We start from the raw sequence: 21,772 nt of genomic DNA, 5'->3' as shown, positions 1-21,772 counted from the left end.
CCTAACGCGGCAGACTCACGCGCGCGTGCACACGCGCACACACGCGCACACCCCTCGCTGCAGGAGCGGGTGCCAGCAGCGGGACGCCAGCGTTCTACCGCCCTCTCGGGCAGCCTCCCCTTTGCAGATGCTCTTCCCGCGGCCTCCCGATACTAGCTCTCGGGCTCATCCAGCCCCCTTCTTTCTCGAAGCCCGAAGCACTTTCGCTGTTGATGATCTCAACAGTCTAGGCAGGTGGAGCGGAGGAGGTGCGTGTCGGCGGCCTCCCAGTTCACCGTAGGGGACACTGACTCAGGCGACGGGCCCCGGTGGGGCGGGAGCTCTAACGGGAATTCAGGGCTCCAGGCCAGAGCGAAATTTATTGTGTATCCTCTGGGGAAGTGTGAAAGTGGAGTAATCGATTTACGAGTCCCAGGCGGGACCCTTCAGCCTTCCGGAAGAATCGGAATGGGGTCGGGAGGACTAGTGCAACAGAGGAGCTCGCGGCATTGACCCCCTGGCAACTTTGCGGGGTTCAGCCGAGTCCCCCGCCCTTCCCTTGACTGGGCGACCAATAGGCTGCGGCTTCTTTAAGGCCCCCAGCGTCCCGCCCCCGGCTGGTCGCGGGCCTCCTCCCACCTCCTCGCCCCAGCTCCTCCAGTTCCAGACTTCCCTCAGCGATGAGGTCATCTCCCCGCTTCCCATTGGCTGCTCCAGGCCGTCAGTCACAGGAAGTCCCGCCGCCGGCCTCCTCTCCCTCGTGCCCCTCCCTTCCTCGCCTCTCCCCTCAGCCCGCGGGCCGGCCTTCACAAGGCCTCTGATTGGCCAGTGCCGCTATCACTCCTCCGGCGGGCGGCGTGGAAGGCGGGAGGCGGGTGTGGTGGGAGGGTCCGCAGCTTCCGTGGCTGAGAAGAGCCGGCGGCGGCCGTGGCTGTGGTGTCCGCGGTGGCGGCGAGAAGACAGTCCCATCTTCCCCACGCTCTCGGCTCCGCTGGCCGCACGCCCTCCGCTCGCGCCGACTTGTCCGCAGCTCTGAGCGTCCTCGCTGGACGTTGAGCCTCGGGAGGAGACGCGCGCGGTGAGAGCCGGAGCGGGGACCGCCGAGCTCGGGCCGGGAGGAGAGCGAGGCGGTGAGTGAGAGTCCGGCCGGGACCCCTCCCCCACCGCGGCCCCGCCCCGCGCGAGCATCCTTTCTCCCCGCCGGCCCGCGGCCCGCGCCCGGTGCCCCGAGGAGGTCGGGCCGGGCCGGCCTCGCTCTCCAACCCCCACCCCTGACCGTCGCCCCCGCCGCTTCCCTTCGCCCCTCAACGCCCGGGTCGCCGAGTCGGGGTGGGTGGCGCGGGGCGCGGCCGTGCACCTGTGCGCTGCCTGGTCGGGCTGCGCGGGTCCGGGAGACATGGAGGTTCCCGCCCCCACTGCGCCCCGGGAGTTTTGTGACTGGAGGGGCTGGGCTTGGGCGCTTTCCCCGAGACCTTGCGCGAACCCTCAGGATCCATGTGCAATCCCAGGATTCTCAGGCGAGGGAGGCTCACCTGGGCTTGTTGATGCCTGTGGAGCAACCCGAGTGCCTCCAGGTGTGAGGGCTCTGGCAGATTCGGAACTTGACGGCCGGGAACTTTACCCTTAGTCTAAGAAAGTGCTTGTCCGGGCGCTTTGATTACAGCCCCCACCCTGGCCGGTAGGAAAGCATTGATTCTCCAGTGGCTGGGCTGGAGCTTCCAGTCAGGCGTTCAGACCTGCCATTCGCCAGCTGTGTAATCTTGGGCCTCAGTTTCCTCATTAGGAAAGTAGGGATAACACCTATCACATGGGGTGGCTGTAAGTTGAGAACTGGTAGCCCAGTTTGTTTGTTTGTATGTATGTATGTGTGTGTCACGCCACCTTTGCTTTATTGCTAAGCGCTTCAGGTAGATGTGGATGGATTGCTTCAGCCTCACCACCAGGTGCCTGGGCTGATTGATGCTGATTTACATTCAAGGTCTCCAACCAGGTCACCAGCGGCCCTGTAGGGAGCTATATAGGTCTGGAGGTTAGGGCTTCCCTGCGGGACCTGGGGGGCGGGGGCGAGCGAGAAACCTGTGCAAACGCTGAGGACTGAGGACCACGGTGGAGCTCAGGCCCAAGCTGGAATCGTGGGCTACACCCCTCAGCTTTACTCGCGCCCAGTTCCTCTCCCGGGTGTGGCACACTGAGTCCAAAAAATAGACATTTTTCAGCCCTGGCCGGTTGGCTCAGTTGGTTGAGTGTTGTCCTGTGCACCAAAAGGTTTCGGGTTCGATTCCTGGTTGGGCGAGTACTGGAGGCAACCAATTGATGTTTCTCTCTCCCCCCCTCTCCCCTCCTCTCTCTCTAAAAATCGATGAAAACATATCCTTAAAAAAAAGACATCCGTCAGCCTTGTACTTGATCCCAAAAGAGAGACCAGTTTGTATTTCACCACCAGCCCAACTTGGCTTTGTCAGAATTTCTCTCTGTTTTTTCACTATTACGTAGCATAACTAAAGGGCAATTGGTGAACAGTTAACTGCTTACCAGCCTGTACTTGGCATGAAGTGTGTGTATACAGGAATGTGAAATACATCACTTAAATGTAATTTGAAATTACACCTAGCTTCGTGTATTTTTACATACTCTAAAATCCATAAGCTGTCTGAAATGTCCCCAAGTTGCTAGTTTTGGAGATCTTTTCCAGATCTTTTCTACCTGAAACCAAAGTCTGTAACATAATCTTTATTTTCAATAAGAAGCTAAGTTTGTTTGTTTTAAAACCTTTAAAAGACCAAAATAAATAAGTAAAAACCCCTCCAAATCTCACTTATTCGATTTTACTGTTGAAAAGCAGCCATCTCCCCTGGGTGAGGTGGTACAGCCAGCTGGCCCACAGCCCCATGACTGCTGGGTGGGAACCTTTGGCTGAAAGTTATTAAACTAAGTTTTGCCTAATGTCATCTGCATTTTTCATAGTGAATCAAAGGGCTTTATGATACTCCGTTTCTTAATGAAACAATTTAGGAAGAAACCATTACTGCTTTTTTCAAAAACACATGCAAAGAAAAAGTGACCGTAGTCTAGTGCTAGCATTTGCTTCAGTTATTTGCCAACAATTGTTGAAGAACTCCTGTTTAAAAAGGCTTTCAGAAGTCCTATTCATTAGGTTAACTTTTAAATTTAGAGTAAAATTGTAAGATGGAAGAGTAGTATGAATCCCATAATCCAAAAGTATTTATTGCAGACTTTCCATGTCCTTAGTACACTGCTGAGTGGTATGAGGAAGAGATTCAAAAGAAGTATAAAACAGCATCTAAGCCCATAAAGGGCAAAAACATAAAGTTTGGGTCACCCAGTAGTAATTATGGGTACTCCTTAAGTAATGACTTCATCCACTCATTCGTTTATTCATTCAGCAAACTTTTGTTCCATGCCTGTAATGTACCAGATGTTTTTCTAAAAGCTGAGGTCAAGATAAGTGAGATATGGTCCCTGCTCATCAGGAGCTCACAGTCTAATGGGAGAAGCAGAAAGTGACAGATAACACTGAAGTAAACTCTAAGTACAAGCCCAGAATTGTATGGGAGAGTCAAGGGAGCTTTTCCTTTGGATTTCAGAGATGATGATGATGATGTTTGAGCTGAATCTTAACTCATTGATGAAGGAGAGGAAGATCATTCTGATACTCTCCTGACCCCAGGTGTAAGTCCTAGGGAAGGGGAAGGTAATTGACGTTCCTTGGTGCCCACTATGTAACAGGCATTAAGTTAGGCTTTTAATGTATTACTTAATCCTCACAACTCTGTGAGGTAGATTTTATCTCCACTTTAAGATAGGGAAACTGAGGCTCAGGATAGTTAAAATAATTTGTCTAAGGTTAGTGATCGAGCCAGGACTTGAATCTCTGTCTTAAAATTGTAATATCCTCTTTTCCTTTTACCACTCTGCTTTATAGAAGTAAATATAAATGAAGTGAGAAAACTCCACCTACGTGTCATTTTATTACATCTGTTACAAATTACTTTCTGTGAAATGTTCATATTTGATTTATTAGAGTTGCTAAAGCTTGTATAATAAATCAAGGCTGTCTTTATCAAATGGTATTCATTTTATGCTTGTAAATGTGGCATTTGCTAAAAAGTGTGGGCCATAGAAACATTCAGTAAAAAGGGAAGTCATTGATTGATACATAGAGATTCTCTATGGAGCAATTCTCTATTGTTAAACAATAGAGAGGTGTGGATTTTTCCTGAGACTGCAGCTTAAATACTTAAGTATACAAAGTAAAATATATCAGACATATAACCAATTAAATAGACAGTGAAAGGGGTAAAATAGTTTTGAGTGATTAATTTTGCAAAGGAGAAATTAGAATTTTGAAGCCATATTAATAAAGGTTATTGTATTGTGTTTAGAGAGACCACTATGAAAAGAATATATACTAGACTATAAACTCCACAAAAACAAGGGTATTCGTGTTTGTTTTTTTATTTCTAGCTTCAAGAGCAATTCTTGGGACATAATAGATGCTCAGTAATATTTGTTGAATAAAAGATGAGCATGAACAAATATATATTTATAGTGAGTAATTGTGTTTATGAGTAGAAATGCTAGGGTTGATAGTTAGAATTGATTGACATAATATGGAACATTTTCATCTGCTGAGAAAAACTTTGTATAGGTTATATTTCAGAATGTCTTTGAAAGGGAAAAAGGAAGACATTGATAGATTACAGATTATAGGTATAGGTATGGGGAGTAGTTTACAAATGGATTAATTTGGGAATAAAAGGAACATTAAACAAAGGGAATGGCCCACTGACACAAACAAATAAGGCACTGGTTATTTCTAAGGCCTTACTGGAGTTTTGAGAATCAAGGAAATAGTCTCTGCTCTCAGGAGCTTAAAGTTTCATAGTAGTGTGTTAAGATTTCTATTGTTGTGTAACAACTTACCCCAAAAGTTAGTGCTTAAGACAACAATAAACATGTCTCACAGTTTTTGGGAGTCAGGAACTTGGGAATAGCTTGGCTGACTGGCTCAGGCTCAGGGTCTCAGAAGATTGCAGGAATATGTCATCTAGGGTTACAGTCATCTGAAGGCTTGACTAAGGCTGGTGGATAATCTTCCAAGGTGGCTACTTGCATGGCTGACAAGTTGGTGTAGGCCATTGGTGGGAGGTCTCAGTTCTCCATGTGGGCCTCTTCATAGAGCTACTTGAATGCCTTCATGGCAGGGATCTGACTTCCTCCAGAGCAAATAATCCAGGAGACCAAGTTGCATTGTCTTTTATGATTTAGCCGCAGAAGTCACATTCCATCTTTTGTCCAGTATTCTATTGATCACACATTGTGGGAAAGGATTTCACAGGGATGTGAATACCAGGAGGTGAGGATCATCAGGGGCCATCTTGGAGGCTGGCTACTTTAGTGAGTAGCATAGAAAAATAAGTGTTGGAAGAAGGTGCAAAGTGCTAGGGGAGGGGAGGGAAGGAATCAGAGAAGGGAACAATTACTTTTGGGGAAATTGAGAAAGATTTAATTCTTTTAACAGATACTCACAAATATTTATTGAGTGCTTACTGTGTGCCTTCCGCATGGTCATTTAATATGTGGAAGTGAACACTGAATTAGGGCCATTTGAAATGTTTTAAGTATTCTAGGTCGGCATTTACACAAAGGACAAATATTTGATCTCTCTGGGTAAGGTGGGGGTGGAGTAATTTTTCTAATATTGAAGAGAACAGTCACTTAACAGAATGAGAGACAAGCAGTTGCAGAGTGCAAGAAGTTAAGAGGATAACAACTAGACTTCCTGAGTTTGAATCATGGCTTCACTACTTGCTAGTTGTGTGACCTTGGGTTTGTGACTATGATACTCTGGCTATTTTTAAAAAATGTTTTTAAAATTGATTTGAGAGAGAGGAAGGGTAAGAGAGAAACATCGATGGGCTCCCCCCCCCTCCCCCACTGGGGATCGAGCCCACAATCCAGGCACATTCCCAAAACTAGAAGTGAACCAGCGACCTTCCGGTGCACCGGTGATGCTCAGCCAACTGAGCCACACTAGCCAGGGCTCTACTTTTATCTTCTTAATGACTTACTAATTTTAAAACGGGGATAGTAATGCTGCCTGCTTTATATTGCTGCTTCGAGGATCAAATAAGTTAAAATTATGCCAAGTCCTTGGAACAACTTATATGCATCATCATCATTGTTACTAATTTTTGGCACTAGCATAGAACAAGGGTGAATGAAGTTGGAGTCAGAGATGAATGCATGTAGAGTGATGTATTTAGAAAGAGGTATTTAAATGTCAATCATTGCTGCTTCAGTACCAGTTTTTCCAGGTCAAGTATCTACCTATGTCTAATAATTTTTTTCCACAAAGTAGAGTGAACCAATAATTTTATTTAGCTGAACTCCATAATTCAAACAAGACCTCAGGAAATGCACAGTTGCCTGTTAAGGGCATATCATATCCTTTTGGGTCTTTACATTACTGGGCCCTCTATCTGTAAAATGGGTTTAGCCAGAAGCAGTACTTACAGGTGCATATGCTTCAGAAGAGCTTAGAGGTAGAACTAGGGCCCATAGTAAAAATACCTAGAATGAGGACTTTTGTGACTAAGTCACAAAAGAATCTACAGATATTCTTAAAAATACTATATTACTTCTATGAAGAGGAAAGATCATTGAACTCCATGTCACTGCAGGTGTAAAGCAGAAATTGGGTGATCTGCCAGAGTGCTTTGGGTGGAGCTAATTGCTTACGTTTTCTTCCCTTCTGTGGTTCAGTGACTCAAGTCCGATTCTCATTGTTTGGTTGAATGGAGGCACTGAGAAATTAAATGGTTTGAGGTTCCACAGCAGTCTAGTGGCTGAGCCTGGGTCAGATATTCACTCAGTATTTAAGGCTGGCTCACATAGCAATAATAGGACATCTGCAGAATGCTTCGAAGACTGAGTGTTGTGAAAAGTTTCTTTTTTCTTTTCTTTAGGTACCATATTTTCACTTTGGTGGTATATCTGGTTCATTGCTTCCCCATTCACTCTTGTTCATATGCATTTAGAAATCATTCCCTGTGTAAATGAGTGCTGATAATGAGTAATTTGGATAGCTCATTTCAAAATCTGGAGTGTATCCTGTATTTGTTACTGAATTTGAAGATAGGTGGGCTACTTACAGGTTTTTCTAAAACCTGGTTCTTTATAAAATTTTTTATTAAGTATAGTTGGTATACAATGTTACTTACATTAGTTTCAGGTGTACAGTATATTAATTCAACATTTTTATATCTTACATGTGACCACCCCAATAATTCTAGTAATCATCTGTCATCATGCAAACTTACCACAATATTATTGACTACATGTGACTTTTTTTTTTTTTGAAAAACCTTTCTGGTATCCAAATTTAAAGAATAATGGGTATAATTTGAAAAAAATTATAAATTCCCTAGTATGAGAGAATAAAATAACTAGTGAGGTAACATGTCAAGGGCATGAACAGAGTTAGGTTCTGATAGCTGTCAACTGTGTAACCATAAGCTCACTTCTTAACCATCTGGTGACTCAGTTTCCTCATCTGTAAAATGGAGTTAATAATTCTTACAGCATGAGTTTGTTGTAAGGATTATGGGGAATTTAAATGGAAGTGACAGTGGCATCATCATGGTGCTACCTTATTAACCTTCACCATCTCTGTGAAGTACGTAGTAGTACCATTTTGCAGATGAGGAAAGAGAAGCTTGGAGAGATGAACTAATTTAGGAAGATCACACTAAGGATTTGAACCCAGGTCTGTCTTAGAATTAAAAGATGCTGACTCCCTACATTAGTATATGAAGTGCCTATTTTTTCCACTAGTAAATGTCTGTTCCTGTTCACTTTATTTTGCATGAAAAATGTCAGTATAGTGAGAATTCTTTCTTTTTTTTTTTAAATTATTTATCTATTTTTATATCTTTATTGACTTCAGAGAGAGGAAAGGAGAGGGAGAGAGAGAGATAGAAACATCAACGACGAGAGAGTCATTGATCGAGGCCGCAACCCGGGCATGTGCCCTGACCGGGAATCGAACCCCGATCGCCTGGATCCCAGGTAGACGCTCAACCGCTGAGCCACGCCCGGCTGGGCAGTATAGTGAGAATTCTTTATGGTAGTAATCAAAATATTCTTTTCTTATATGTATCTTGTTGTTATTCCTGGAATTGCATAATAAATACTAAATAAGGGCATGCTATAATGTCCAAATTAAAAAAAAAATTGTCAGTGTTTCAGTATCTGTAAATGGTGTCAGTGATGCCAAAGTCTCTTAATCGTGGTGAATTTGTACATAGTTTCACTACCACAGAACTTACAGGAACTCGGAAAGTTGTCCTGTCCTTATATGTTAGGACACACCGTGTCCCATTTTGGTATGAGTGTGATGTTATCATGGTTGTGAAACTGGTTTTATTGTTGATTTTATATTTCGTTATATGGTGGATATATTTGAGGTTAAATTTCAAAATTTGCCTTATATCTGTTATCTTGCTTTTCCCATAAGAGGTAGAGATGGGGAAACAATTTAGGAATGAAAAGTAAGGGTAGTTTTCTTTTTTATTCTTGATACACTTAAAAAAAAAACCTTCACCTGAGGACACGTTCATTGATTTTTAGAGAGAGGAGAAGGGACAGAGAGAGAGAAACATCAATTGGTTGCCTCCAGTACTCGCCCCTGACCTGGGATCCAAACCTGAAACCTAGGTATGTGCCCTGACCAAGAATGGAACCTGCAACCTTTTAATGCACAGGATGATGCTCCACCAGCTGATCCAACAGCTAGGGCTTCTTGATACACTTTTACTGAAAAATCACTTGAACTAAAACTTCCTTTCAGGAGCCTTTCACTCTTTAATTCTAACAGTCTAGGTTAATGCCCTGAGGTCGTGGCATTGAAGGCGAAGATGTGGTGGTATTTTAAATTCTATTTTATAGATTCAGTGAATCATTTCACATTATCTTGTTAATGTTTCCTTGTGTTCAGATTTTTTGTTTCTAGAGGTTGGGGGAGTCTGGAATGGGAGTAAGGAACCAGGAAATATAATGAGATTATAGGCTAATGATTATTTGAAATTAAAGAAAGAATTTTTTTAAATTTTTTCTTTTACCCAGTAGAAGTTCATAGATGGTGTGGTTCATTTGTGTGATATCTATCATGACCATGTTTATACATTGAGTCAAGCAATTTAATCATTTTTCTAAATCAGTTACTCTGCAGCATGATTGACTTTATTATTATTTAAAAAAAATCTTTTGACTTTTACCCGAAAGCTAATTCTGAAAATGAACCTGGCAGAAATGATTTGTATGAAAACTTGGCATGATCTGTACAGTTTGGGTAAATTATTCATGACATTTTATTTTCAACATGTTTAATAACCTGTTGGGTGCCTAAATAAAACTGAGTTAATTATAGTGTAACCTTTTGTTCTATTTGGAGAGTGTTAAGGGATTTTTGAATACCCTCCAAAATTCACCTTCATCAAGTGAGTTTAGAAAACTTTCTAGAACATGGATCCTCAAAACTTTACCTGTATGACCCTCTTTATCTCTTCTGACCACTTCTTTGTTTTGTTTTGTTTTGTTTTGTTTTAAAAAAGCATAATAAATTTCCCTACTGTTTGGAGATAGTAGTGATGTGTTTTGGAGTTTAATGCACCTGTTTGCAGTCCTGGATCTACAGCTCACTGGCTCTGTGATCTTGGGCAAGGGAATTAATCTTTCTCAATCTCTATTTCCTCATAGGATGGTTGTGAGGTAAATAAAATTACATGTGAAGTATTTAGCACATAATAGGCATTCTATGCATGTTCATTTTCTAAGCACCCAGAATTTTTCTTTTGTAGCTCTAGCTAAATTGCAGCTAAATAATTTTGTAATTATTTTACATTTTTCTTCTCATAAGTTTCTTGAGGCCAAGGACCATGTCTGTCTCTTCACTGCTACATTTCTAGCATCTAGCATAGTGCTTGGCATGGTATAATAGATGCTCAGTGAATACTTGTTGAATGAATGAAAGTGACCCACCCTCTCTCTTTACCCTCTCTTTTCTTGCCGTAAAGGGCAGTGTACTGAATTTATTTCCTTTGGCCCACTTGAAAATTAATTAACTTGTTCCTTGAATTTTGGTCTATTAAAGATTAGAGCTAGATAAAGGGAAGGGCAATAAATAGATGAATAATAACCAGAAAGAGAGAGCAATATTCAAAGTAAATTATAATACTATAAAATCATAGTACTCTGGACTTTCTAAACCCTGCCATATCTGGTGTTCAGCCCAAATTCTACAAAACAGTTTTCAGTGAGGCTACCATTGACTTCATATTGCTGAGCCAGTGGATTGTCCCTAGCTTAGTAAAATGGTAACTCATCTATTATTCAGCAAGAGCTTAGAATCATCTTCTCTTTCTTTCCTACTTAGATATGTCTTCTAAATATACCCATAATCTGATCACAACCTCCACTATAATCACCCTTGTCTAAGCTAGTTTGTATTAGTTTAATTTCCTTGGCTACTGTAAAAGCCAAATGTGAAATCCACTGGGCCAAAATCAAGGTGTCAGCAGCCCTTCCAGAGGCTTTAGGGGAGAGTCTGTTCATTGTGTCTTCCAGTTTCTGATGGCTGCTGCATTCCTTGGCCTGTGGCAGGATCACTTCAGTCTTTCAAGGCCAGCATCTTCAAATCTCTCTGCATACTTTCTCCTCTGCGTTTGTCTAATTGTACAGTATTTGTCTTTCTCTATCTGATTTGTTTCACTTAGCATACTGCCCTCAAAGTCCATCCATGTTGTTGCAAATAGCAAGAGTTCATTCTTTTATATGGCTGAACAATGTTCTGTGTGTATCACTTTTTCTTTTTCTTTTAAATATATCTTTATTGATTTCAGAGAGAGGAAGGGAGAGGGAGAGAGAGAGAAACATCACTGATGAGAGAGCCATTGATCAGCTGCCTCCTGCACACCCCCAACTGGGGATCGAGCCCGCAACCCGTGCATGTACCCTGACCGGGAATCGAACTGAGATCTCCTTGGTCATAGGTTGATGCTCAACCACTGAGCCATTCCGGCTGGGCTGTATCACATTTTCTTTATTCATCCAATGGTGGACACTTAGGTTGTTTCCATGTCTGGCTATTGTAAATAGTGCTGCAGTGAACACGTTGGGGGGGGGGGCATGTATTTTTTTGAATTAGTGTTTTTTGTTTTCTTTGGATAAATACCCAGAAGTGGACTTGCTGAATCATATAGTAGTTCTATTTTTAATTTTTTGAGGTACCTTTATACTGTTTTCCATAGTGGTTGTACCAATTCACATTCCCACCAACAGTACTGGGGTTGTTGGGTTCGCTTTTTACCACAGCCTCACCAACACTTGTTATTTATTATCTTTTTTATAATAGCCATTCTAGCAGCTATGAAGTAACAGCTGGTGCTTTTGATGATTAGTGACAGGCATCTTTTCATGTGCCTGTTGGCCATCTGTAGGTCTTTTCTGGAAAACTGTGTATTTAGATCCTCTGCCCATTTAAAAAAATTAATTAATTAATTTAAAAGGTAAGTTGCTTTATTTTTATTTTTTTATTTTTTTAATCCTCACCCAGGGATATTTTTTCCATTGCTTTTTAGAGAGAGTGGAAGGAAGAGAGAGAGAAACATTGATGTGAGAGAGACACATCAATTGGTTGCCTCTTATATGTGCCCTGACTGGGGCCGGGGATTGAGCCTGCAACCAAGTTACATTCCCTTGGCCAGAATCAGACCCTGGACCCTTCAGTCCACAGGCTGACGCTCTAACCACTGAGCCAGACTCACTAGGGCTCCTGTGCCCATTTTTCTGTCAGATTTTTTTTGTTTTTTTTGTTTTTTGCTGTTGAGTTATATGAGCTCTTTATATATTTTGAATATTAGCTTTTTTTTGGGTCAGATTTATTCTTTAGCAATTGAAGGATTAAATGACAGTTTTTATTCCAAATCTTTAGTAACATATTCATTATACTTGAGGTTGTTTAGCTTTCTCATGGAAAACACATAAACTCAAACATAAACCTTTATACTATCCACCTACTCGTTCTGCAGCACAATTTTAATAAAAACGGTCTACTGATATGATGTGAGCAGAGAAATACTAAGAGTGATTATAAAGTGGCCAGTCTTGTAAGTCATAGGCTATGATCTTGGATTCATTCCTCAATCCACTTCAGTATCTGATTGTATTATTCTCTAGATCTTCTGGTTTATTGCTAGGCAACTGATGCACTATTTCTTTCTTGTAGGATGCTAATACTTCTTCATAAAGAATTTGAAAAATTTCACACTGAACATTATCTTTTAGTTTCTTCTCATTATAAACCCTTGTTTCAAGCCTTTTGTACAGTACACTGTTATCTGTTTTCAGCACAAAAACTATATGAAACCAGTGTTCAGGGAAGAAATCACAACCATGGTAATCAGCAATAACTCCACCTTCACTCATTTGGTTTTTTAACTCATCAACTACTCTCTGTCTTCATCTAAAATGGGATAGTCATACTCTTCATCATAACCATCATATAACTGCCCCTCTAGAGCTAAACCACTCACATTAATGTATTTCAGTCCCGATCTTGATGCAAGTTCTTTGCCTAGTGTGGTTTTTCCAACCCCCGGTGTACCTGTGAGCAGGATGTTCAGAAGCAACATGGTCCTCAATGCGATGGCTCTAGAAACCTCAGCACAAGGACCGAATTTTAGCCTCTTATCAGACAGAGGATTTGAGAATATGAGAAATATTTTCCCATTCATTAGGTTGTCTTTTCATTTTGTTGATGATTTCCTTTGCTGTGCAGAAGCTTTTTAGTTTGATGTAGTCCCCTTTGTTCATTTTTACTTTTGTTGCCTTTGCTTTTGGTATTTATCCTTACTTTTTTGAAGGGTAGCACGTTTTTGTAGCTGAGTGGTTTTATTAGCCTGTTCTTACCAGTAGAATTTTGGTAGTCCAATAGAGTTCCTTTATTTCATTCTCTCTCTGATCCTTTTAGGTCAAGTTGGCAGTGTTTCTGCTGATATGACATTCTCAGAAACCTTATGGATCTCCTGTGTATGTCTCAGGGGTTCTTTGTCATTAGACAAGAGAGTCCTCCATAGATCTTTCCTATTCTCATGTCTCTTCCTAGCTTCTGTTTAGATGGTTGGTTCAGGGGATCCTTGAGTTATATGTGTAATCTCTTCAGCACTACTCTTGGCTTTCTCTCCATAGCAATGCTTACTTAATAACGCACCTCCTTTATTTTAGCTTTCTGTTTTGTTTTGTGATGTACATAAGTTGAGAATTCCCAGATTATCAAGTCCTGGTTTCTTTTAACATTTGATGCATCAATTTATCTTTCCTCTTACATTTTACTGTAAGCAGCAAGAAAAAACCAGGCTCCACTTTCAGTATGTTTCTTGGAAATTGCTTTAGCTAAATATCTAAGTTCACTAATAAATTATGCTTTTCACGCAACTGTAGGATATAATTCAGCTAACTTTTTTTTGCCGCTATATAAAAAGTATTTCTTTCCTCCAGTTTCCAATAATGTTCCTCATTTCCTTCTGAGTCCTCACCAGAAGCACCTTTTTTTTAAAAAAAAGTTGATTTTAGAGAGAGGAAGGGGGGGAGAGAAAGAGAGAGAAGCATCAATTGGCAGCCTCCTGAATGTGCCCCGACTGGGGATTGAACCCACAACCTTGGGCATGTGCCCTGATTGGGAATGGAACCTGCCACCCTTTGATGCATGGGGTGATAATCCAGCCAACCGAGCCACACTAGCCAGGGCTTACCAGAAGCCTGTTTAATGTTCATATTTTTACCGGCATTCTGTTTGTGATGACATATGTATTCTAGAAAACAATGTAGGCTTTTATCTAGTGTGCTGCTCACTTTCTCCTGAGCTCTCACTAGAAGCACCTTTAATGTTCATGTTTCTACCAACAGTTTGTTTCAGGCAATCTAGGCTTTATCTATTATGCTTCTCAAAATTCTTTCAGCCTTTATCCATTATCCAATTTCAAAGCCACTTCCATGTTTTTAAGTAATTGTTACAGCAGTGCCCCTCTACCAGATATACTAAAATCTGTATCAGGTTTCCACCAAGAAACAGGACCTGTAGGAGATATATATTAAAGGATTTATTCCTTATGTGATTGTGGGGGCTGGCTAGGCAAGTACAACATCCACAGTCTAGGCTGTTACAAAGGACAAGTTAGAACTCTCAGCAGGAGATGAAGTTGCTATTCACAGGTGGAATTCCTTCTGGGAAACCTCAGTTCTGCTCTTAAGGTGGCTTTTTTTTTTTTGGTTAATCCTCACCTGAGGGTATTTTTTTTATTGCCTTTTTTTTTTTTTTTTTTAGAGAGAGTGGAAGGGAAGGGAGGTAGGGGGAGAGAGAAGAGAGAAAAGAGAGAGAGCCAGAGAAACATCAATGTGAGAGAGACACATCAATTGGTTGCCCCCCACATACACCCTGACTAGGGTTGGGGATCAAACTTGCAACCCAGGTACATGCCCTTGACTGGGAATTGAACTGGCAACCCCTCGGTGTGCGGGCTGATGCTCTAACCACTGAGCCACATAAGCGGAGGCTTAAGATGTTTTTAACTGATTGAATCAGGCCCACCTAGATCATCTAGGATAATTACCTTAAAGTCAAATGATTATGAATGTTAATCACATCTACAAAATACCTTCACAGTAACAGTGTTGAATAACTGGGGACTGTAGCCCAACCAAGTTGACATATAGCTGACTGTCACACCATCATTGTTATGTTTTGCTTGCATTATTGTAGTAGCTTCCTTTGAACTGGACTCCCTGCTCCTGCCCTTAATTTCTTATAATCTCCTCTCCACACGTTATAGATCTTATGATTTGCTTTCCTGAGTAAATTTCATCGTCTACCACTCTCCCCCTTGCTTACTCTGCTGCCATCCCACTGGATTCCTTCCTGTTGCTGGATCATACCAGGTCTTTGTGCTTGCTGTTTCCTCTGCCTGAAATACTCTCTCCCTGGATCTTCACATGTTTTACTTCCTCACTTTTTTTCAGGTCTTTGCTCAGATGTCTCCTTATTAGTGAGACCATCACATATAAAAAGCTACCTTACTCCTCAATCCCAGGCAGTCCCTATTTCCTTTATCTGCTTCACTTTCTCCACAGGACTTATCACCACTTGACATGTATTTATGTCTCCTCTCACTAGATGATAATCTCTACAAGGGGAGGAGACTTTGTTTATTGGTGTATCCTCACCATCAACAGTACTTGGCATGTAGTAGGTTCTTTTTTTATAAAAGATATTTTTGTTGATTTTAAGAGAGAGAGGAATGGAGAGGGAGGGAGAGAGAAACATCGATGTGAGAATGAAACATCGATAAGCTGCCTCCTGCATGCCCCCTACTGGGGATCGAACCTACAACCTGGGCATGTGACCAGACCGGGAATTGAGTCTGCAACCTTTCCAACCAGCTGAGCCACATTGGCCAGGGCTGTAGTAGGTTCTTAATAAGTATTTTGAATGGATCAGTGACTGAAGGAATAGACATTTTCATTCTTACTTTACCTCTCAAGTGGTATTTAACATAATTGATCACTTTCTTTCTTGAACCATTTTATATTCTTGGTATGACATTATTCTCTGAGTTTTTTCACCTAATACCTTGTCCATTCCCACAATCTCTCCTGCCATTCTATACCTAGGAGTAGTTTTAATGAAAGCTATATAAGACCTTTACATTTAAAATAAAAAAAATGCTGAGAGAAGTTAAAAAAGACCTAATAAGTAGAGATATACCATGTTCATGGCTTGAAAGATCCAATAATGTTAAACTGTCCAATCTTCCCAAAATAATCTAAAGATTTAGTGTGTTCAACATTAAAATCCCAGCACATTAGATTTCCTTTGTAGAAAATTTACATGGAAATGCAAAGGACCTAGAATAGCCAGGACAATTTAGAAGCAGAACAACAAATTTAGAGGAAGTAACCTGATTTCAATACATTATAAAGCCAGAGTAATGAAAACAGTGTGGTACTGGTATGAGAAGAGTTATGGATCGTTGGAATACAATAGAGAATACTGAAATAGAAACATGTATTGCCAGTTTATTTTTCAACGAAGACTCAGATGTAATTCAGAAGGGGCAAGGGTAGACTTTTCAACAAATGTTGCTGGGTTATTTGTATGTAAAGAAATGAATCTCAATTCTTACCTCTTTGCTATACACAAAAGTTAATTTGAAGTGGCTTATAGACCCAGACATACAAACTAAAACCATAAAAGTTGCAGAAGAAATTCTAAGAGAATATCTTTGCAACCTTTGGGTAGCCAAAGGTTATTTAGGATGTAAAAAGCACTTAACTATAGAAAAAAAAGTTGATGAATTGAACCTTATCAAATGTAAAGTTTTTCACCCTGGCATGTACCTTGGTTGCAGGCTCAATCCCTGGCCCCAGTCAGTTTGCATGTGGGAGGCAGCCAGTGGATGTGTGTTTCTCTCACATTGATGCTTCTCTCTCTCTCGATCTTCCCCCCCTTCCACTTTCTCTAAAAAAAGATGTATGGAAAAAATATCCTCAGGTGAGGATTAACAAAATAAGCCACCACTGGGAAGAAATATTTATGCACACACTATATATATTAAAGGAGTTATATCCAGAATATGTAAAAGATGTTACAACTCATTAATATGACAAATGGCCCAGTTAAAAATGAGCAAGAGATTTGAATAGACACTTTACAGAAGAAAATATATTTGAATGTCCAAAAGCACATGAAAACATGCTCAACGTCACATCATTAGTCACCAGGGAAATACGAATTAAAACCACAATGAAATACTTCTTCATTCCCACTAGAATAGCTAGAATTTTTAAAAATGGACAATTTCAAGTATTGGTGAGGATGTGAAACAACTGGAATTCATTGGTACAACCACTTTGGAAAACAATTGGTCAGTTTCTTATGAAGTTAAACACATACCATGCATCCCAGCAGTCCTGCTCCTTGGTGACTTACTGCCTCAGAGAAATGAAAACATACAGTCACAAAAAGACCACGTGATTGTTTATAATAGCCAAAAAATTGGAAACAACTCAAATGCCGTCAACAGGTGAATAGATAAAAACCATGGATAAACAAAACAATGAATTATTGACGCATGCAACAAAGTGAATGAATCTCAAAAATATTATGTTGAGTGAAAGAGTGAGACACAAAAGAGAACTTACGCTATGGTTTCATTTATATTGATGCTCTATAATAGGCAAAACTAATTTATAGTAATAGAAATTAGGTCAGTGGTTTCCTGGGCCTGGAGTGGGGTGGTAGTGGTACAGATTGACTGTAAAAGGACATGAGGAGTAATGGGAATTTTTTTTTTTCTTATTTGGGAGTGGTGACCACACAAGAATATATACATTTGTCAAAACTCAACTCATCGAAAGTGTATACTTAAAATACATGTATTTTATTGTAAGTAAATTATACCTCAAAGTTCATTAAAAAATACTGTGTGGGTCAATACTGTGGACTACACAAAACATGTCTGCATGCCAACTTTGATTGAGATTAGTTGCTAACAGTGCACACCACAGGACTGCACGGCCCATAACAGGTCTTCAAATTTCTGTTGAATGAGTGAGTCAGTGTGCCTTCTTGCAGCTCCATCGCAAGAAAATATCCCGTCCTTCGTCCTCTGCAGCTTTCGAACTCCAGTTACTTTATGGAGTTAATTTGTTTGGCGTCTCCTTGTGGTAGTGTCTTGAGTACAAATCGGGTCATTCATTCTTTCAAATAGTTACTGAGCATCTGTCATGTGTAAAACCCTGTCTAAATAAAGTACTTGCTAAATGTGAGGAATTACACCAGTGGCAGTTGATTTTATATATATGAAGTTTACATTTTACTTATAAAAGCAAAGGCTGGGTGGTAAGCTCTTCTTGCTTAGAATCTGTTTCAGCTACCATTTCTTTGTCTTCTGCGTTTACACTCTGCTATCTGGAAAAATAGCATAGGCTTAATAACAGACTCTATGTAATAACTTCTCAGATGAGGGGAAGCAAACATTTCAGAATATCATCTGGTATAGCTATGGAAATTGCAAGTTTCTTCATTTTCAGTTAGTCTATGAAGGATGAGTGGACTGACTTAATTTGGTTGCTAGAAACAAATTGCTTCGTGGTCTTGTAGTTAGCCTATAGCCGTATGCTATTTTCATTAAACTGGGTTATGGCTAATGGTTACTTTTATAGGTCACCAAGCAGAATTATTACATTTCTTTTTTCAACTAGGACTTTGCTAACTGTGAGCAATTACACCAGTGGCAGTTGATTTCATTCTGTACTGGTTACCATTCTGTACCGATAATTGTTACTTTCCTGATTTTGGTAAGGCTGCTCTGAATTCTCTGAACAGCCTTCTTCCTCCCATTCTCTAAACTCTGTCCTTGCCTATTTTTAAGTTAGCCTGAGGCTTAACTTCGTTACAGAACAACTGTCTGTCCTTGATTAATACAGTCTCAAACTTGTTTTCAGCCTCCCCTCTCCCTGTAGTGCCTTTTTTTACTTAAAATTTTTTTCCTCATCAAGACCTTTTCTTTCCATTAACATCATAGTTCGCTGCCAGGTAATAGGTGCACTTAATATTATCTTCTCTCCATGTCTCTGATATAAGATCTGTGCAAGCAGGTATAGCAAATAAAAGAAAGAAGATGGGTGGTACATTGTGGCCTGAAGGTGAATAACATGCAGTTCAGAGTTCATAGTGAATGAAAGTGCAAGTCCTTTAGATAACTGTGAACCTCTGTTTTTCTCCTCCACCTTTTCTTGGCACATGCACCTAAAAAGGAAGCCAGGGAGATTAAGAGCTGCCTCTATCTGATAATAGCCCAGAAATTTAAGAGGAGGCAGTTCCCACAGCAGCAATCTGAGTCCAGTAAGAGAGCTTAATGAAGTGCCTTTACCTGAACAGCAGTCAGAGTTTGTCTCTGCGCTGTGATATCACAGGAAATGACTGAGAGAAGTTAACAGGAATATGGGACCGAGGAGAAAAAGTGGGCATCGGAATTGCATGTGTGTAATCTTGATAGTTTGTTTTAATTTGGAAAGGTGTGTTTCCTCCTTAACAGGTTGCTCTGGGTAGAACTGTTTCTACTTATGCTCACACTAGGATTAATATATTAAAGAAGGAGGGCACTAGTTTGTCTGCCTTTCAAAAGATGCTTTTTCAGATACCTGTTAATCTTTGATGGGTTCACAATCTTGGTTAGTCATTTTCACTATCTTTAAGGTTAAATTTATAGTATGTACTTTCATTTTACATTCCTACAACAGTTCATAAGGGTTTCATTTTCTCCACAATCTTACCAGTGCTTATTTTCTGGTTATTTATTTATTTATTTATTTTTTATGGTAGCCATCCTAATGGGTGTGAGGTGGTGGTGTTTTACATTTTTAGTATTTTCATATAAGATTGGTAGCATAATGTTGCCTCTGTAGTTATTTTCACATTACTGTTCCCCCCCCCCCACAGTACTTACCAGTCATACCTGAAGTGCTTATTTACTTGTTACCATAAACTCCGTAAGGGCAGATACCTTGTCCATCTTCTCACTGATATCCCTAGGGCTGAGGTAGTACCTGACTTGCTTAGCAAGTATTTGATGAGTGAATGAATGAATGAATGAATGAAAAGCAGAGAGGTAAAGTGTAGTGGTTGAAACCAAAGACTTTGGCATCAGACAAAGGATTCAGATTTGAATCCTGGTTTCCTCATTTATAAAATGGGTTTCGTAATGCCTTCCTCATAGGATTGGGTGAGATTAAATGAGGTCATAAATATGTAAAGTCCTTAGTACAGCACCTGGCATATTGTAATTAACTGATTAATTAGTAGCTGTTATTATTAGAGAGAGATTAGCTGGCCAACAGGGCATCAGTAGGCTTGGGGCTTTAAACCTCCTTCTGTCCTTAATGAGCTATGCAGTATTGAGCAGGTTTTCTAACTTCTTTGGTCTGAGGTTTTTCCTCTGTAAATTAAGAGAATTAGGTTAGATGCCCTCCTATGATTTTCATTTGCTACTTAGTTATCACTATATTCACTCCAGCGATCATTGTTACTTCACATCATCTTAACTTTAATTACAGAAGGAGATTGTTAATCCCAGAGTTTGAATCTGAGAAGCATCTAAATGATAGAATTGATTTAAAATAACTTTTTAAAGAGAAGATCATTTACATAGCCGGTGTGGCTCAGTGGTTGAGCATTGACCCAGGAATCAAGAGGTCATGGTTCGATTCTAGTTAGGCACATGCCCGGGTTGCTGGCTTGATCGCCAGTAGGGGGCGTGCAGGAGGCAGCTGATTGATGATGTTTCTCTCCAATGTTTCTAACTACCGCTCTCCCTTCCTTTCCCTCTAAAAATCAATAAAAACATTATAAAAAATTTTTTAACAGATCATTCAATTTCAAAAGTTACACTGTTAAAATAGGTGAAGAATAATTTGCCCTAGTATGAGGTGTTAAGTAATGGTTTAATATGCCAGGTTGTGTGTGACCGCTCAGAGATCATAGAAATGGAGGAACACAGATTGTAATGTTGGTTGTAGTGATAATTTGGTGGTTTTGCTGAGTTGTGTTGTACTCAGCTATCGGGGAGACTTGCTTTATTTTAAAGATACCTTTTTGTCTACTTGTTATGCTGCTGATTGATGGAGGAAATTAAATAATCCTTAAGAGATTGCTGACTTCTGAGATATGGCTGGTTGTATCCCTGTTCTTAGGAAATGTGGGACCCGATACGCAAACTCAATCTGACTAGGTTTTAGAGAAAGAACATTTCATCAGTTTGCCCAACTAAGTAAGATATGACTCATCCAGCACAGTTATTTTTTTGTACAAATTAAACTCAGAGCAGAGAGTAGAAAAAACTAGTTTTTATTGAGTATCTGTTTTGTGCTGGCCAACTGTTAGGTGCTTTAATGTATGCTATTTTATTTGTTGACAGAATAGTTGTTTTTGCATGTATGTGTTGCTCAGTGTCACTACCCTAAATCATCACAGACATTTCTGGATTTGAGAATGGTCCTTGTACATACCTTTTGTCAGGAGTCACAGCTGCTGGTCCCAAGAAAGTATATACTGCCTTCAAGGAGAAACTCCTTTGGCTTAATTAAGGGCAAGTAATCCTGATAGCTTTTTTTTTAAATCCTTACTGGAGGATATTTTTTCCATTGCTCTTTTTTCAGAGGTAGTGGGTGGGGGGGGGGAGGACGGAGGGAAGGAAGGAAGGAGAAAGGAAGGAAGGGGGAGACATCTATGTGAGAGCCACATCGATTGGTTGCCTCCCACACACACCCTGACCAGGCCCGGGATTGAGCCTGCAACTGAGGTACGTGCCCTTGGCTGGAATCAAATCTGGGACCCTTCATTCTGCAGGCTGATGCTCTAACCACTGAGAAAACCTGCCAGGCAACCCTGATAGCTTTTGCCACCAAACTCCCTTCAGAGGTGCTATCTGGTAGTCTGTCTCCAAGTAGGAATCCTAAACATTTTCCCTACTGAAAAATATTATAATTGATGATTAGACCTCCAGGTAAACACACATGTATACAACATATATGTGTGTAAACTTATTTATTAATACGCTGGTCCTGTGGAAGAATTTCTCTAATTTAGATCTTCATTTAAACATTTAATGGAAAGAGGATGGTCCATGGAAGCCACTTAATAGTTGTGTGACCTTGA

At 40.6% G+C, this 21,772-nt stretch overlaps 1 protein-coding gene and 1 pseudogene across 5 annotated transcripts in view; one reads left to right on the top strand and one right to left on the bottom strand.

Moving 5' to 3' along the window:
• Window positions 1-871: 871 nt before the first annotated feature.
• MRTFA (myocardin related transcription factor A) overlaps window positions 872-21,772 on the top strand; it is a gene marked incomplete at its 5' end in the record, with an annotated part of 151,195 nt that continues 130,294 nt past the window's right edge. For 3 of the 4 annotated variants that reach the window (XM_081130599.1, XM_081130598.1, XM_081130596.1), the window contains one exon: window positions 887-1,109. Of the gene's footprint in view, window positions 1,110-21,772 lie in introns of all 4 variants that reach the window. The other variant, XM_081130597.1, reaches the window with a different exon arrangement.
• Window positions 12,194-12,692, bottom strand: LOC308553017 (adenylate kinase isoenzyme 6 pseudogene; annotated as a pseudogene). The gene has a single exon. The product of its transcript is annotated as an adenylate kinase isoenzyme 6 pseudogene (transcript).

The sequence above is a fragment of the Miniopterus schreibersii genome, assembly GCF_964146895.1.
Source record: "Miniopterus schreibersii genome assembly, chromosome: 2".
NCBI classification, from domain to species: Eukaryota; Metazoa; Chordata; class Mammalia; order Chiroptera; family Miniopteridae; genus Miniopterus; species Miniopterus schreibersii.
This window is presented reverse-complemented; position numbering and strand designations above follow the sequence as displayed.